This window comes from Paramisgurnus dabryanus, chromosome 8, assembly GCF_030506205.2.
Source record: "Paramisgurnus dabryanus chromosome 8, PD_genome_1.1, whole genome shotgun sequence".
Classification (NCBI taxonomy): Eukaryota; Metazoa; Chordata; class Actinopteri; order Cypriniformes; family Cobitidae; genus Paramisgurnus; species Paramisgurnus dabryanus.
In genome coordinates, this window is record NC_133344.1 from 45,141,800 (window position 1) to 45,160,609 (window position 18,810).

Consider the following 18,810-nt stretch of genomic DNA (forward strand, 5'->3'; position numbering starts at 1 on the left):
ACCTTCCTCTAAAACCATTTTCAATGTGGCTGCTTGTAGTGTGTCAGGAAAAAATAAACCTTGAAAAAAGATGAAAAATACATTGGAATAGTTTGTATAACCTTATTTACAAATTTCAATAAAAACATCAAAATTCAGAAAATATAGCTCTTATGATGTTTTCATTGATGTTATTGGTGGAAGTGTGCACGCTCAAAAGGAGAGAAACAGCAATCATGACCCAATTACGGCGCTTGCTTAACTAGAGCAATTAACACATTTATATCAAATGAGTTCAATTAGTTAACCGGGTCCTCTTAAACACGCAAAGAGAAAAAAAGGACATTTTGTTGCGGAGGGGCGTAACACAGGATTGTGGGCCCTATGCACAGATACTGTGCATGGGCCCCTATATTTCACTATTTTTTTAATGATAATAAAATAAATAGTAATTAGATATTACTTGTTTTATTACTATACACAGGAAAAATGTTTCATTGATTTAGAAACCACTTGTGAATTACTGCCTTACAGCATTGAGGTTGTATATCATGTATAGAATAGAATAATAGAATCAAATCTGTAATGAAATGTGTTGTTGCTAAACTAACACACCTTCTGTGTTATTATTCATTGTGCCGCCCACCACGGTCCTGCAACATTATATCAGACATGTCTTGTCTGCAAGTGTTCATTTTTCACAAAATAGAGTAACGCAAGTTATGAACTCATTTAAATTTCAGTAATTGTAACTGCGTTACTTGATACTTCTAAAAATACTTCGTTACATGCTCATTACCGCTAAAAGTAGTGAAATTACATTAACGGAATTACTTTGTAACCTGTTACTCCCATCACAGTTTTTAACACAACTTGTGTTGCCCTTAATTTTTTTTAACATGAAATAACACGTTAAATGAGCCACACAACGTGTAAAAAATTAACACATCATTTTTTACAGTGTACTTACTCATGTAACTACTCATGTAACAGTCTTTCAATAGGGAAAACATGGAAGTGTTTGGTGGCTTCTAAATTCATCCCTGTTTAGATCCTGAGAAATGAATGGTGCTAGGCTAAATGCTAACACATTCACAATGCACTGTACAAAGATTAGGTTTACGAATTGAAAAAATATAGGTATGTATTAATTTGTCTAAGTTGAGGTGAGAACATTTTTATTGAAAAACTGGAAGTTAAAAAAAAAACAAACAGAGGTAAGCTAAAGTAACTCATAAAAGTCTGCTCTCGACTTTGGCAGTTGGCAGAGAAAGTGCAAAATTTAAAGCTCATGTTACATTTACAGATTCTGCATGCATGGGAATAGATACAAGAGTATGGCTTTAGATAGATTTGACTAGCTTTTTGAATGACTAGAGGTACTATACGCTGACGTTTTCGACATTTATTGATGTCTATATTATAAAATCTTAAAAAGATGGCGAAAACTGACTTAATTTTATATGTAGACTTAAGCAAGCTTAACTTTGCCATCCTATTCTGTTGTATCATTAAGCAATGTCTCCTTTCCAACCACTTTCCAGAAGATTAGCCCTCCTTTCCTTTTCAACACTTGATAATTATCATAAGCAAAACATTAGATTTTCATAAGATGAAACAGGGTCTGCAACGACCAAAACAAAACAGATTCCTGCGTCATGGCATATAGTCGTGGAGTGATATTATTGTAGATGATGTGTGACATTAACCAAAGGTCACTTTGCAGATAAACAGCTGTGGAAATGCAGCTTTCCCCTGGGCCTAAAACATTATAGTTGCTTAATTCCAAAACCTGGCGAGCCAGGGCCGTCACCAGATTATACAGGATGGGGAGGGCACACTTTTAATGATCTATAAAGACAGGAATTCACAAAAAAACCACAATAATAAAATGAATGTAAAATAGACAAAGATCCATATAACAACATAACACCAAACCACATGATTGTCCAGCCTACAGCTAAACCAAAACCCATTTGCCTTATGCCTATAAGCTTTGTAAACATAATTCTACAATTCCACCCACAGCACAATAATAAAAACAATGCATACCAGATATAAAAATATGTATGTCTGTACATACAAAAGTTTACTTACTATTATTATAGATAAAGGTGGTGGGTCTCGTAGTGAAGGGGGGCACGTTGTGTCATCTTGGTGACAGGCCTGTGGTGAGCTGTCTTGCAGGCTAAGCACCTGTATAGTCCCTTTAGGCAAAATTATTCTTGGTAATGCCAAAGTCCCATTAAAGAAACTCTCCCTACTGGGCGGCCATATTTGCATTGCCTTGAAGCAGCAATTTCAATCCCACAGGACCAATTCATATCTTCTTGATATGAATTTTACTGTCTACGTAAATGTCTTATAAAAACAATATCATAACGTTAGCTTTCTTCATGTTGTATGGCTTACTGAGACAGCCTGAGATCATTTGGAGCGCTCACATAATGCCATTCTGCACTGGAAGGTGAGACCTAAAACAATCATTTCAATGCATTTATACATATTTGCCTAAAATAAAAAAGGTGCTCCAACAGTAAATATTCGCAATTATGTAATAATGATGACAGGCCTAGTCAAAAACAAGTAATATGTTATGAATGTTGCCAAATTCTACTACATTTCTCTGCTCCCTGTGATATCTTTCACTCTTAGTAGGCCAAAAGCTGGTGAAAGCTGCTATTTGGTCCATGCTTTGCACAGGCCACGTGGTCGCACAATGCCTAATTTCAACCTCAATTTCCTCTCAAATGAATGGAGGCCCACCCCCGTGCTCTCTGCCTGCCTTTTAATTGGCCTACGTTAGATTCGCACCATTAAACCACCGCTGTTAATACAGAGCACCCATTGGTCTTTTTTCTCTCATCCGTTTGCTTTGGCAGAACCCCAGACCTCTTTATCGCTCATTTCCACATGGCATTTTCTATGAATATTCAACACTTTAGCTCTGTGATTCTTAATGCACTGACATTTCCGTCTTGACATCTCACAAACGCATATGCAATAGCGATGTTTGATTGGAGCGCTTTCATTTGAGATTTCACTTACTCAGATTACACTGATATTTAAGCTATGCATAAACAGTTTATTACAGTACAGCTAGTACAGTATATAAACAACTGAATCAATTACAACACAGTCTCGTGGTAATTGTACATATTTTACTAGATGCCTTATTCGTAAAAAAAGTAAGACCACATTAGTATGTTTTTGTGCGATGTGCTATTGCCCCTGTAGCATTGGGTTTAGGGGAGGATTAGGGGTGGGGTATTATTATTTGTCTTTATTTATTTGAATTTTAAATATGTTAAAAATGCTGTGAGATCATTGTGATTAATTATTAAAATGATCATTAAATGAAAATAGATTTCAAAACCTGTTTTTCCTCTGCAAGGTCACGGGGTGGCTGTAAATATTAAAAATTTTAAACAAATAATTATGAATAAAAATCTGCTAAATATACACATTTTAAAATTTAAAGCACAATCATAGAAAATCTGAAATAATTCTATTGATTATTTTTACTAAATTGAATTAATATTACAAAATTGAAAAGAGAAATAATGCAGGAGAGAAACCCATGTGCTAAGATTGAAAAACATATAATTACTCGCTATACCATACTATTCCGAACAGCATGACCATTGAAATTGGCAAGTATCACCCTCTGCTGTGCAAGGCCTTTGAAATACTTCACATAAAATTCACAATGCCCAACACCCCCTAGAGCATGTTGTTCACGATGAAAGACTTCGAAACTGTCCGCAGTCCCTGAATCTCTTGCATAAAACAGCGTGAATACTCCAGCCGTTCCCCACAACATACGTTTGTTCTTTCTTCTGTCAATCTAAACCTTAGACACACACACACACACAATATCTTCAGTCAGTATCATGTTTTATTGAGACGTTATCTTGGCAATGTGTACTTCCTCTGAAATCTAGCTTGTTAGTGCTTAATTACCACCAGAAGGATCAATTATGTGCAATCTGTGTTCATTTCTATGCCATTACCTCACCAAATCTGAATCGAGTTGATGTAAAAGCACAGACAAGACATACGGTGATCTCTTTGTGATAGCTGTGCATGCTAGCATTGCTCATAAGGCCAGAACCACAGCTCTTTAAATCCAGGTCTCATCAACATCCCTCAGTGAAAGATGATGTAATATTTTGTCAGGTTTGAACAAAGAGAATCCAAGCACCAACAGCGGGCTTTAACAAAAATTGTCTTTATTAACAAGAATACAACAACAGAGAAACAAGGCCAAAAACCGAGGAGTCCAGGCACAGCTGACAGGACTAGAAACCAAAACTAAACTATGAGAGGGTAAAACAAAAATTAGCAAAACCACAAAAAATAAATAAATGAGGGTATTAAATGATAATGGAATAATTAACAAAGAAACAAGAGGGAGGGGGCAAATCATGAGACAAGACACAAAACACAGCTACACAAAGCACATGGTACCGGCAGGAAGACATCAGGGGCCATGTGCCCACAACCAGGCAAGCGCAAGAGCATGAGTCCAGATCCAGACCCCAAACATTATCCTGTCACAAGAGACTACACTGTCGACCTTTTCTGTAGCTTTCAGTCACTGTGTTGGTTTCCTAAGGTTCTGTTTTGTACCTTCACAGGTATACAAAACATAACACAATGTTGTAACATTTTAAGCACACAGCTGACGGTACCCACTGGATTCCATGGTACAGTTTTTGTTTTTCCTACTATTAAATTCAGTGGGTACGTCAGCTCCCTGCTTACCATCAGGGTGCGATTTGCTGGGGGGACGGGGGGAATTATCCCCCCTCTGGTATTTATATCCTTGCCTCTGATGAATTATTTTTTATTCCTGGGTGGAGACACAATTTAACCCCCAACCCCCTCATGATTAATAGTCATCATATAAACACAGCCTAAAATAAAAATTATTTCATAAGTAGAAATGCAATAGTGCAAACTGTAACATCAGGAATGATATTACTGTCCAGACCAATCACACAAAAATACATAACTATAGTCCCATAATTTTTTATTCTTTTTCATGATACTGTCACAAAAATCCGTGTTTTTTCGTGATTGTATCACGAATTTCTGTTTATTTGTCATTGTCACGTATTGGTTACTCAACTGTTTTTCATATTTTCTTACCATTTTCGCTTCGGTTTAGGGTTAGATTTACATAAAATGTACCCAAACCTAACTTTAACCCTAACGCCAGGCGACAATGGTTTAAAATTTAAACATTTACAAAAATTAATCTGAAAAAATAGTATAAACCAATTCTTAAAGTGACATTCTAATGCAAACACCAAATCTAACCTTAAACTGAAGCAAAAATCATTTAAAAATAGGAAAAAGCAGTTGAGTAACCAAAACGTGACAATGACGCATAAACAGAAATTCGTGATACGATCAAGAAAAAACGGGGAAGTTTGTGACAGTATCACGAAAAAGAATCAAAAACATAATTTTACATAAAAGTACATAATTTTGTGAGACTGGGTAGCACTGTCAGGCCTTCCGCTCCTGTGACAATAGGTGACAGCGCTTCTGTCATGATCCTTTTTGTAATATATGCCCGGATTTTCTAAATGTCCCAAGCACCAATAGTCTATTTCAGAGTGAAAACAGTCAAAATAATAATAATAATAATAATAATAATAAATATAAGCATTAAGGATAAGACAGCAGAAACTATTGGCATTAATTGGGATGACACAGGAAAGCAAAAAAGAGGTCAGAAATCCATCATCAAACAGACTATTTTCTTCATCTGACATCTTCTTTAAGTAGGCATATATAGTTTTAATATTGTTATATTGAGAGTACATTGTGCATTGCATTTTTTCTATTAAATATTATGATTATGTGTTTTTGCATGTCTGGTGCAAAGCATAAAGAAGGAGTGCATTCTGGCATGGAAAGTTCAGATTCCGTAACTGTTTTATTATGTTTTTGTAACTGAAGCCAGCTAGTCAGTGAGAGCTGTGCAGTAAAAGTAAACCTGTGCTCTAATAACAGATGTCCAAGCCTTTAGCATCCTTGTCAGGGCGTCCTTACTCTCATGCCAAACCAGAATGGTTAAAATCTCAGTCAGGACCGGTGCAAGCAGGACTGGTTACATTTCTGTACTTATTTTATTTCAACAGTTCCAAGAAATAGCTAAATACACTGAATAATCGATATAATAAAATATTAAAATAAAACATCCCCCCCTCTGAATTTTTACATATTGCACCCTGCTCATAATCATTTATAAAAACCTTATACAGGTATAGAACAACATTAAGGTGGGTAAATGATGACATAATTCACATTTTTGAGAGAACTATCCCCTTAAGGCCGGCAGCTCATTTCCCACCTTGCATGTTGTTGAGATGAGATGATCAGACATTCTGTTAACCAATTTTCACCACTTAGACTAATTTATAACATGTCATACAAAGGCTTACTTCAATTCTTGTATAAAAATGGAAAATGACTCTAGCCTTATGTTTTAAAAGACATTTATTCTTTACTGCCTTAGGCTGATCTAATTACAATCTTGCCTCCAGCTACTTGGTGTGATGTGACTGTGCTTTTTAACAGTGAATATCTCCCCTGCATGCACTTATGCAAATCCCAGCAGAGCTCAAACTCATGCGCAGATAGAAGATGGAAAAGCTCAGACGAACATCTGTCTGGACCAGAATCCTGTGTCTATCCTGAACACCACCACCTTGCTCTGCTCTTGGCTGACTGGGACAACTCTTAGTGGCAGAAGCACAGTTATATACATTTATCAAACAAAATTAGCTCTGTTTAATCTTTCATAGGCTTCGCGCTGTGCAATCTCTGTTTGTGCAATGGTGCCATGAATTAAACACAGCCATCAAAACCTAATTTAGCACCATTTAGAGACAGAATTGGTCCAAAACAAACAGGACTTAAACCGTGGGATTATAGCCTCTACCCATGGGCGTTGCACACACGCTGCGAATGACAGCTTTAATATTTAATATTTACTGTTTAATATTGGCTGTATCTATTACTGTGTGTAATGGTGACTTATTGCTCGGGGTTGTACAGCAAACATTTCATATGACTGAGGTGGGTGGCAAACGGAAGAATCAACAACAAACGTTGAAGTCAGCGCTGGAGATGTATTGTGTGTTCTTATGAGAAAACACTTTTGTACACATGTGTGCACTGAGCACTTTTCACAATGGAGCAACAGGAAAAGATGTGCATCTTATGTGTCCTTCATGAATGTGATACAGTAATTCCACACTGAAGCTTAAGAAAATTAATGCTATGTTAAATATCTACACCAAAAATGAAACACAATTGGTAGCACAGGTTTCTTTTTCTGTCAGTGGGTGCTCGGCACAACGTCACGCAACGATAAGGTTGCTTAGCAATGGCAGATGCTACGGGAGCAAACAAAGAAGAAGAAAAGTGGTGCAGTCGCGTTTCCACGCGGTTTTAAATGCGTAATGTGAACCGCTTCTTATTCAGCTTATTCATCAAAGCATTGTAGATATTACAACCCATGAGATCCACCAATCAGAGAGGCTCTGCGATTTCAAAAGCGTTTTTGATTCCACTGAATTGAGGATATCTGGTGGGTACTGCTCGGCCATTTTAGTGGGTGCTCGAGCCTCGGAGCAACTACAGGATCGACGCCTATTTGGTAGTCTATTTGGTCCATTAGGGAAAGTATAAGAGACTAATTCAATGTTATCTATCTCCATGTTTTGAAACTGAATAAGATATGCCATTGTTTGCTATATCAACCATTTCAGCTGACCAATTCCTGTCAGTCGCAGTCAGAAAACCAAGACATTTGCCATGTTTCTAAGTGCAACATGGAACAACATTCATATCCATTTTACTATGTAATGTGATTTCTTTTCTATTATTATCCATTAGGAATTCATTGGATTACCAAAGTGGGACTTCCATACCAAAGTGGAGCCAGACCTGAATGTCTACATTTAGTAAAATGTGACTGAAACAAATCTGTTATCCACTTTTGAGGGGATTTTTGATCAGAATGTAGAGGATAAAACTCAAGTTAAACTCTGAATTTTTTTTTTTAAATTATTTTAATGTTATTTGATGTTATGTTATTTTTAATGTTACATACTGTATCTGTAATGACTATTGCATTAATGTTACTAAGTAGTGACCTAAATGGCTTTTGGCTATTGTTTAACAGTTCCTGTAATGATAGAACACACATTTCATCAATTTATTATTAGATTTAAAGAACACCTATTATCCGATTCACGATTTTACATTTCTTTTGGTTTGTAAGTGTGTATTAGTTCATGTTAACAATCTGCAAAAGGTACAAACCCCAAAGTAAATGATGACATGAGTTATCGTCTCCAACGTAAATCTATTATCTTGGACTACAACAAACACACGGATTGTAGGCAACTTGGCCTGTTGACATGACAGTCATTATCATAGTTCTGCCTGATTCTGACTTACTGCTTATAAGTAGCCTATGTTTTCAAGTTTACTACTGACTATTTAAACCATGACTTAAACACGAGTTTTGTGCAGTGCAGAGTAGAGCTTGTTGTTTGTCGTTTCTACAATTACAAATGCAGACCTGGTTTTAATGTTTTAGCATCCTTACCTTACCTACCTGTTATGTTCTGTTCACGTGCTTGTAAAGTTGATCGATCAGCTTGGTCATTTGCATTTTCTGGATCAGTTTCGACTCGTATTGAGAGAGAAGTAAAGATGATATTAACTCCTGTCAGTATTGCATTGGGACCTCATCTTCTAAATACGGTAAGGAGCATCACATTTCCGGCTGATGTCAGAGGTGTTCAGGCCAATCACAACGTTCTGGTTAGCTGGCCAATCGGAGGACACTGCGCTTTTCAGAACGATGAGCTTTGTACAAAATCATTGCGTTTTAGGGAGGAGGGGCATAGAGAAGCAACAATAATATATGGTATGTGGAAAATAATGTGTTTTTGACCCACAAACCATGCAAACACATTGTATTACAGCAAATACACCACATAACATTGTTTTAGCAATGTAATAGGTGCTCTTTTAACAATATAATTTAATATTATGTTTAATGTACATTATACATTAGTCTCTTTGAAATTGTTATTGTTACGTACGTGCACATGCCACTCCCATCATGTATGAATACACATTCAGACAGTTACATGTATTTGTTTTTGGAAGGTGGATTTATATAGCAAAAGTGCCATACAAAAAAGTGACTGGGGCAAATTTATTGCCCACATAGTCAAAATAATGTGTTGATGTAAAAATGAAGCTTTATATTAAGTTATTATATTATAATGAATGTTTTCAAACTTTTCTTTCATTTGGAATAACTTATGCTGAAGAATCCTACAGAATGAGACCAAGATTGTGTCAGTTGTTTGTTGACTTAAAAATTAACTTTTGTTGAAAGAAAATGTATTTCTTTGCCACACACTGACGTGTAGTGAATAATTTGCGAGTTAATTATGTAAGAGCAGTATAAAGTGTGGCTGGAGGGGCAGTCTGATCTCAACCAGAGGCTTCGACCTTTACACCAAAAATCAGAGGTTATTACCTCTTTTAAGCAATGCCATGTTGAATATGCACTCAAAGTGACTCATGCGAAACTAAACTACATCTGTGATTAATTATTTATTTATTTATAAAAATAAAAGGCTAGTTCACTTAGACCTGCAGCACACAAGGTTATACCATACTCATTGCAAGAAATGTTAGGTAATAGCTCTTCAACATATTTTTCAGCACATTGACAAGGTTGTCCTAGTTGTACTGTCTGTTCATTTTCTTCACAAAAAAAAGACAGGATACTCTCTTTAAGCACAAAAGTTACAGATAAGTAAATCTAATAGAATTTTACAATTGAGTCATGCATGCATTTGTATTAAACATTTTGCAAAATATAGTGCAAAAATGATTTTGAATGCTTTGATAAAAGTTACCAAAACTCTCTTTCCAATTTGCCAAATGTCCGAACTTGCACTAATAGATCCAGTGTTGCTGTTTCACAAGGGTTGGGGCAACGCTAAAAGCACCACATGGGTGAATTCACAAAATAGTTGTTAATAATGTTTATACAAAAAAATTGTTGCACATCGTATTTCAGTCCAAATCACTGCATCTTATTAAAGTCAATAGCTTTATTATCAGTGCAAACCTGCCTTTTTTTCTATTTGAGAAATGTTTGCTTTATTCAAAAAACTTTTTGTGAGACATATTTAAACATCTTAAAATAAAATCAAGGGGGAAGATAAATAATCTTATAATTTAGCATATATCCCAATGTGTGACGAAGATAAATGCACTTTCTGTATAACAAAGGGTTGAAAGAAGTAGGTCTACTGCATCCTTCACAATCTAGCGTTCAAAATCTGCAAACTTTGAATTAAGTCATGTAAACTGTGCGAAAGACTTCGTAGGCAATGTTTTTATGCTGTCAGATGTTTTGCATACCTCTACATTCTTTGCAGTCCTTTAGTGAACGGCATGATATTTTGCGGTATGTTAAAGACGGTACAAAGCAATTCCCAGGGCATTAGGTTTTCTCACACCAGAAGACGATTTCCTTCTCACCGCAAGTAGCACGTATTCACTTAACAATTCTAATAGGGTGATTTCCACCATTAAAATCCTATTTAGCAGCGGAAAGGGAGGTTAGCTCACGTGATACATTCCTCGCAGATTTGAGATTGTCTGCACACATGCAGAAACGAGACACTTCAAGCTTTGCACGCTGCTTAATTTGATCTACTTGAGATTGCGACTTCCTACACTTGGTGTAATTAACGTCTGATGTGACTAATTAAGTTGACGGTGAGAAAAGAGGGGTAAAAACGGTAGAGAGTTCTAAGCCCCAGTCTCGGTTCGTGTTCAGCGTAGAAGATGGCAAGGATTGTAAATATTGTCCCCATTGACTGATTACACTGAACTGCTTGTCGTGGGGTCTTCATTAGTACTCTAAAGAGAGCCACTGATGAGAGTCTGTCTGATGCAGAAAGATGCTCAACCAGTATGCGGTATTAATCTCGAAATGCAATATGTTGTATTTTCCACAATATTACTGGCTCAGCCCACATACCCACTAAGAATAAAACTAGACTTAGGGTAATACCGTACATTATTTTCAAAGGGGAACTGTGTCATTTTTCCAAATACCTTTACCGTATTGGATTGGTCTTACTGAAATTTAGACCAAACTTGCGAGAATCAGGTATTGTGGTTTTATTTTCTAAAATAATTTTAAGTACAAATAATTCCTACCTAATACATAAGTAGGAATTTTTAACACGTGAGGTCCCAGTTCTGTATCCTTGACCAGCCGATGAATCACATCAGAAACAGACATCAGCTATCCTTCTTTTCCAAAATATGTGCCAAGAACATGATAGATATTGCCTGTACGAAAACTGGTAATAGCAGTGCAGACAAGCCAAATGCCATGTAAAGTGCCTTTCATTAATGCTAAGGTAATTGACAATGCATATCGATTAAACGCATCCTAAACCGCTGACACTAAATCAAGGAGAGGAAAGCTATAGTCACCCCTCACAAGATCTGAGATTGATGTTTTAAGTTGATTAAGCCCCTGTGGGGTTTGTTGCCTTAACGTACCTGATATAATCTTTTAGCAAAAGTTTATATTAAAGTAACAGTATGTAGGATTTTGGCCATAACTGGTATTGCAATCACAAAACTTGTGGTTAAAACTGGTACTGCAATCACACAACTGGTGGCCAATACACAAAATGACAACATAAACATCAGTTGAGGGCTGCAACTCCACTTTTTAAATGACAATATCCTGGCCGGACCACTGTTGTCAGTGATATAAGTACTTGGAATGAAAATGATTTCTTAGGGCCCTATTTTAACGATCTGAAACGCAAGTGCGAAGCGCAAAGCGCAAGTGACTTTGTGGGCGGATCTTGGGTGCTGTTGCTATTTTCCCGGCGGGAGAAATAACTCTTGCGCCCGGCGCAAATCAATAAGGGGTTGGTCTGAAGTAGGTTTATTATTCGTAGGTGTGGTTTGGGCGTAACGTCAAATAAACCAATCAGAACGCTATCCAACATTCCCTTTAAACGCAAGTGCGCAAGTTCCATGGCAGGTTGCTATTGTTATGACGGATTTATCAGGCGCACGCCAGGAGCGGTTTTACAGCCGAGGAGGGTGACGTTCTTGTAAGAGCAGTCAAAGACAGAGAAGAAATCAGCGTCGGTTAAGCAGGCGTGGGAGGAAATAGCCACAATTGTCTCATCAGTTGGCATCCCCAGGACGTTGCGCCGCAAGCGCTACAATGATGTCAGGAGACGGGGGAATCCCAAGCTTGCCAGCATAAATCAGCCACGCCGTGTAACGGGAGGTGGATCTGCCTCTACATAGACGCCAGCAGAGGACATCGCTGCATCCACCTTCACCGCTGAAAGCCAAGAAAAGCAAGCAGTCCAACCCCAAAGTACACTTACAAATCAAGTTCACATCCATTAAGGTTTCTTATGAAAACATTTTAATTATTAGTTACATGAAATAAACGTAATACAGCCATACAACAAACTTATGAAAATATTTTAATCGTTATTTGCATGATAATTTTTTAACGCAACCACACAAAATAAATAAAAACTATTACCACAATGCTCACCACAATGTTTTTCCTTATCTCATGTGTAAATATTTTTTATTGTAACAATTTATGATTTGCAAAAATAACTGTTGCATCTGTGTAGATTAGATAAGCAAAGTGTGTGCGCGTTGTGCCCGCTATACATTATGGTCAAGCATGCGCCCTTAAAGGGGCAATCAGTAGGATCTACCCCCATCTAGTGGTGGAATTGTATTTTGCATTTAAACAAACGGTGCTTACTAGCTCCTCCATTTTCCAAATGCGTGTTGCAACTACGCTAGCCATTATGTAATCGCTGATCTCCTTGTCCGTTGCAGCTGGTTCACGTGATCTGAATGAAAACGCGTTGTGGAAACGCGTTGGTGGGCAAGTGCTTTTTGTCCCTCTCTGCTATTATAGTTTATCAATACGGCGGAACGATATGGATGCCTCCTTGGACTTACCCGTTCAATGTAAGTAAAGAGAAGAAATTCTAAGCTTACAAAGAAAAGTCAGATCACTGGCAGAGGTCATTTGACACAAACAAGGACATATTTATGAATAAAGACATTGATTTTGATTAATAAAACACTTAAAATCCTACTTATTGCCCCTTTAAAATAGCATAATGAACAACGCACAACGCGCCACTGACTTTTTTCTGGTCAGTGGCGCAATTGTTTTTTGAAACTGCAAAATAGCATCAGGGATGGTTTGCGCAGGAACACGCCTCCTTTTTTGCGCTGAACCGCCCAGGGAGCGCAAGTTCATTCCCTAGTTTGCCAACGTGCGTCGGTGGAGGGAAAAACCCGCTGTGCGCCGGTGCAAAATACGAATGATACATGCGTCACTGACAAAGTCAGTTGCGCTGGGTGCAAGATAGGGCCCTTAATGTCTAGTGACATATCAGGGCCATTTTAAAAATTTCTTACATACTGTTCTTTTAAGCATTCACATTTGGAGATAGTGTTGCATTGTCATTATGCATTGCTATGTGGTTGCTGGGTCATTGCTATGGTGCTCTGGTTGCTTATTGGCCAAAAATATTAATCACAGATGTGTACCAATCTTTAAAAATGTGCAAATAATAAAATGCAGCTAACCATGTTTATTTAGGGTTATATATTTTTATAATAAATACAACAACATATGTTGGCTTACTGTACCAATCTTTGAAAAGGAAGAAGAAAATGGTTCCTATATTTTTCCATCATCCAATCAAATTCCACAGCATTTATAGAGAGTTTTCCATCCTCCAAGACACCGAACAGCCCTCTAAAGCATGCAAACAGGACATGAACATGAACACACAGCTGCCTGAGTCAAGGGAGGAGCTCTCTGTGTTCCTGGATGAATAACAACCTCAAGACGCCAGGTGCCATGTCTCACACTCTTGCTTTTCTGCTCAATTTCTCTCTCCCCTTACTCAACATGCTTCCTTTTTTGCATCTCCTGTTTTTGCTTTTGAAAGAAGGCACCATTCACTGACAGCAACACTTACCGCACACTGGAAATATGTGACAGAGACCCAGAGAATGCTCACAAAACACATATATGGCATGACTTCAATAAAGCGTGTTCTTTTCGTGCTAACACTCCAATACTTCCCCTCTCCTCTCTTACGCCCGTGTTGCATTCACCTCATTAGGTGTGCCTGGAGAGAGGAGGTGAGGCGGTTACTGTGACAACCGAAGAGCTAAGCTTGTCTGCGGCAGACTCTGAGAGTGTGATGTGTCAGCTGTGTGACTTTCACTGAAGTGTATTCTGTATATATCAGACGAATAAGGCAATGGAAGGGAGCAACAAAGATGTCACAGTCTCAGCCATCAGTCCCGTGTACTTAAATGCACATCCTGGTACATGCACATTTAGAGGATGAAATAAACATTTTTTTTGCAAAAATATAGAAAGTTTCATATGAGTTTTATATCATATACCTATTGTATAGTATGTGAAAACCTTATACCTGTTTTATGTTGTGTGTGTTTGTGTTGATGTCTTTTGGCTATGACAGAGAGGAATGTCTTCATGACCCAGTGAAAAAGGTCAGGTTTAACCTAGGGAAAAACAGAAGGACAGAGTGGACGTCTCAGCAGTGGGAGTGAAACAAAGATGTCGCCCCCTACATTGTGAATGACCTTCACGCTGTGTCAACACTATTGCTGTGTCCCTATTCGAAAGCTGGATCCTTTCAAGGATGTGGACTTCAACATTTGGATTTGTTCTTTGAAGGATGCAGCCTCCCTCCGAAGTCACCTAAGCAAACTGAAATGAGACAGTCTACCATATGGTGGAACCATAGTTGGGTCAACTCTGTTCCCGTCTGTCAGCAGGTGTTTCTGAATTTTATGTGCACATGCTCAATGAGTAATCATTTATTCAGGGGTTAAACCTAAGTTGAGATAGATTGTTTATAACCAGCCTCATAAAATAGACAATTATTTGTGTATACAATCTAAACCCCTTAAAGTTTTGTCTTGTCTTGGTATCAACAAACTCTGGTCTTGGTCTTCACTTGGTCTAGGTTTAGGTGGTCTTGACACTTTTCTAAAATTTAACGCTATCGCTTGGCCCTACCATTTTCATGGTGTAGTTATATTTCTATTTTGTGTCAGCAGAGTTTATTGAGACTAGGCTGGGTCAAGGGAGTGCTGTTTAAATGTATCAAAAATCTTAAACTGAAATGTCCTTTTCAAGACTAATTACGGTCAAACAGTACGACAGTCTGCAGAGACGGGCAGAAGGGCTCAGAGGCAAACAGAAGTGGGAAAGAGGGTAGATTTAGGATGAGAGTGACGTGAAGATAGATACAAGAACTTCCTTTAATGCTGTGTGCCAATCAGACCATAATCTCTGCAGTTGTTGACTAGCATCAGCACAAAAGGTGGAGATCGACACCAGCCCATATGGTGCAGATTCTGTAACATACACACAGCTGTGGCTGTACGTAACCGGCAGACATTAAGTTCTCTCCAGATTGAATGAGATGTAATCAGATTAAGTAGCAGCTGCCACAGACGGCCCTTGTTGCCGTGCTTTATGAGCCTTCCCGTACATGTGTACACACACTCTGAGCAGCCAGACAAACGTCGGCGCAACGCTTTCTTAATGTTCTAGAGTGCCATTAACATACATTACAGGCTGTCAATGGTAAGGTGAAATGCGGTCATCGGCGATGGATGATCTCTCTGACAGTATTTATGCGTTATCTCTTCTGGCAGCACTAACCTGCCACATACTGGAACTGTAAGTAGGCTCTGCTGAATGGCGTAAGGTCCTAATCACTTCCCATAAGAGGAAAGGGAAAGATACATAAGGCATCGAGTTATGCTTTGATTATTCCAGTGGCCTTATGTTGAAAGCACACCCCGTAAATCAGCCATGTGCAATGCAACGTATAGACGCGTGCACTAAAACACATTAAACCATAACTAAGTTGCATTTACGCATGCACGCTATGCTACCATGCACAAGTTAATATATTGCAACCAACTTTAAAAAAAGAAATGGTGCTCCATGTAAAGCACCGTTTATACTGACAAAGACAATGTATTATCAATGACACCACCAAATTAGTGACCTTTAGCGAAAAATATCGTTGACGTGAGAAAGACCTTAGTCAGTGGGTCACAGTTGTAAGCGAGCACCTCCTGACGTCAATGCAGAGGGATTTCCTCTCTGAGCAAAGACTGTCACGTAGTTTATGATGCTAACAGCTGTGAGCGTGTTAGCCTGCTAGGGCAGATATTCCCTCGCCATCACTTGAGCGAAAATACACTCCTGCATTATGCAAGAGATAAAAATGAGCGCTGAGACTGGCTCTGATCATCGATGGCAAATCGGGGAATCAGATGGCAGGGAGAAGCAGGCAAAGCTTTCATCCTCAATTGAAGTCACTTTGCGCGTGGGATCGCTCCCTTTGTACCGACACTCTGTTGTTTGATAGCAGAGAAGCGCCAGTAGCTTGCAGGGAGGTTGGGGGTGGCTGTTCCAACAAACAGTGTGGCATATGGTTCCCTCCATTTTGGCGATGACAAGTGACAAGTTAACAGAGCAGTCGGCTGTGGGTATATGCAAGAAGGAGGGGTGGAAAACCGTAAGAGACGAGGGGTGTGCTGCGCTAACTGCTCTCATTTGTTCATACCCTCGGGCGCTACAGTACTCCTTCTTTAAGTAGATGAATTAGTAACAGGGTCCTCTGTTCAGCAATGATAAATACATTAGACAAATATTGCAATAGCTTAGTAGTGGCATAGCTCAAAATGCAATGTCAACAGTTGCCTCTGGGTAACCGCTCCCATTTTTTATTCAATTACAATCAAGGGATGAAAAACACAGCTAAATCAGGGTTCCACGTTCTGCTGTTAATTGACATCATCCCACGGGACCTCAGTTGCCCCCTGAGATCCATCTCCTTAAGCGGGATCTTGGAAAACAAACCCAGGCTTAGCAAAGATCTACACTACGACCTGCTCTGCTCGTCTGCTCTTCTGTCTTATGTCTCAAGCAGAACGTATTACATCTGGAAACTGCATATGTTAGATATTTCTAAGATCTGTAAAGATATCACTAGATCTAAAAAAGACAGCATGACTTTTACCAGACTTTTAAAGAGCACCTATTTCATTGCTAAAAACAACATTATTTTGGGTATTCGGTATAATACAATGTGTTCGCATGGTTTATGGTTAAAAAACACATTATTTTCCACATACCGTTTGGTAGCTCCAGATATTCTGCCGATCTGAAATAGACTTTTTGTACAAAACTCATAGATTTAAAAAAAGCGCTGTTTCCATGATTGGCCAGCTAATCGTTGTGATTGGTCTGAATACCTCTGAGGTCAGCCGGAAATGTGACGCTCTTTACCATGTTTGAAATATTCTCTCACAATGCAATGCTGACAGGAGTTAACTTACAGTTAAGCGCATTGAAAAGAAGGAGGGGAAGTGCTGCTGTCACATTTTAGACTAAAACAAACTTTAAAAATAGTCCACTGATATTTACTCACTAAGCCACAATGTAACGATGCCACTACATTATAGTGCATGGGGCTATTATTGTACCTTGCAGCTATATTTTCATTTTGTTTACCTTATGTGTCTACTACCTGTACTAATACTTATATAGTGTACAGCTGCTTTGACACAATGCAAAATTGTGAAATAAATTTGATTTGAATTTGAGATGCATTTAAAATGACACTTGGTTTGATGTTTTGTTTTTGATATTTTGTATGATAAAATATCTTTAAGTGTGACTGCAGTACTCACTTTTTTGTTAGGCCAATTTAAGTTAATGTATTAATAAGATATTGGAAAGAAGTCAACACAAATACCCTAAACAACACTACAAACAACAGTTTTAAATCGGTCTATTTTTATAACCTAATGCTATTGCTTTTTTGTTTATTTATGATAAAAAGTTTGTTAAAATCATAGTGGCGGTTTCCCAGACAGGGTTTAGTTTTAGCAAGGACTGGGTTTTAGACATTTACAAGCATTTTAGTCTGGACTAGATTTAAGCCCTGTCCGGGAAGCCGCCCCATAGTGTCTTGTAATGACACACTGAGAAATCCAGTCTAAAGGCCGTTCACTCCAAAGATTATGGAAACATTTTAACATTAAGCATATAAAATTTGAACACAATTTCTAAATTTAAGACAATAGTGGAGTCGACACACCAACAAACATGATAAAGATATATGGTTGCTGTGATTTCACAAAGTAAAATGTGATCCTGGATAAAAAATTTCAATGTTTTAATCAAATATACCCCATACCCTTAACTCAAACCCTAACCATTTTTAACCCTGAAATAAGTGTGAAATAATAGTTTGAGGAGTATTTCTTAAAAGCCCCTAACCCCATCCTAAACCTAAATCTAACATACATACTAGTCCTAATCCTGCAATCTGATTGGTTAATGAAAATGTTGATCCAGGACCAACAATGGTGTTGATCCAGGATCACATCCTACTCGGAGAAATCACGTTCACCAAAAGGATATTGAGCAGGGTTCCTCAAATCTTACCCTGGAGGGCCGGAGCACTACAGAGTTTAGCTCCAACCCTGATCAAACACATCCGAGCAAGCTAATCAAGGTCTTCATGATCACTAGAAAATTACAGGTGGGTAAATTTAATTAGGGATGGAGTTAAACTCTGCAGTGCTCTGGACCTCCAGGGTAAGATTTGAAGAACC

At 38.1% G+C, this 18,810-nt stretch overlaps 1 protein-coding gene across 2 annotated transcripts in view; it reads right to left on the minus strand.

Moving 5' to 3' along the window:
• dscamb (Down syndrome cell adhesion molecule b) overlaps nucleotides 1-18,810 on the minus strand; it is a 188,912-nt gene that overhangs the window by 104,120 nt on the left and 65,982 nt on the right. The gene's annotated exons all lie outside the window — the stretch shown is intronic.